The sequence below is a fragment of the Rhagoletis pomonella genome, unplaced genomic scaffold (genome assembly GCF_013731165.1).
Source record: "Rhagoletis pomonella isolate Grant_MI unplaced genomic scaffold, Rhpom_1.0 Rhpom_scaffold_00002, whole genome shotgun sequence".
Taxonomy (NCBI): Eukaryota; Metazoa; Arthropoda; class Insecta; order Diptera; family Tephritidae; genus Rhagoletis; species Rhagoletis pomonella.
In genome coordinates this window covers 14,808,662-14,809,437 of record NW_023458556.1, presented here as the reverse complement: position 1 = coordinate 14,809,437, position 776 = coordinate 14,808,662, and the positions used below count along the sequence as shown (strand labels likewise).

General features: G+C 20.0%; 1 long non-coding RNA gene across 1 annotated transcript in view; it reads left to right on the top strand.

The window, feature by feature from the left end:
* The window catches only part of LOC118734564, a 45,433-nt gene extending 44,861 nt beyond the window's left edge, over nucleotides 1-572 (top strand). The window contains exon 2 of the long non-coding RNA XR_004992394.1: nucleotides 463-572. This is a non-coding gene — a long non-coding RNA (uncharacterized LOC118734564). The remainder of the gene's footprint in view (nucleotides 1-462) is intronic.
* Nucleotides 573-776: the final 204 nt, after the last annotated feature.

The window sequence follows — 776 nt, the reverse complement described above, 5'->3', positions numbered from 1 at the left end:
TTTTATATTTTATATTTTATATTTTATATTTTATATTTTATATTTTAAATTTTATATTTTATATTTTATATTTTATATTTTATATTTTATATTTTATATTTTAAATTTTATATTTTATATTTTATATTTTATATTTTATATTTTATATTTTATATTTTAAATTTTATATTTTATATTTTATATTTTATATTCCATATTTTGTGTTTTATACTTCATATACTCATATACTCTCTTTTGTGTGAGAATGTTATTACAAATTGGAGAAGAAGCTTGACTACGTTTAAGATTGTGTGATTCAAATTCTCTCTCATTACGTTAAGCTCTCAGTATTTTTTTTTGTTACTCCTGAAAAGAGTAAAGAAAAGAAAAACCTAGCAATTACCTACTCTTTTTAGGCAATTTTTTTAATCGAGTCTGATGAAAAATTAAATAAATTTACAACCAAATTTTATATATTTTCAGGTGCGGATTCAACATTTTTAACTAAAGAAAGAAAATCATAATCAATCAAGGAACGTGAAGAGCGAAAAAACAAATAGTTAAAGTACTTAATAAAACTGATAAAAATCGTTCAAAAAGATTAAGAACGTGAAAAAAGTGAAGTGAATAAATTAAAAATATTCCCAATATAAATACATACGCATTAACTAAATACAAGCTGACTAAGAATTATCGATAGAAATCGTTGAAATTACTATAAGCAAATAAACATTCATAAACTATTTTAGATGAAATCAAATTTTGTGTGCAGTAAAGTTTCCAAAAAAAGAAACTCG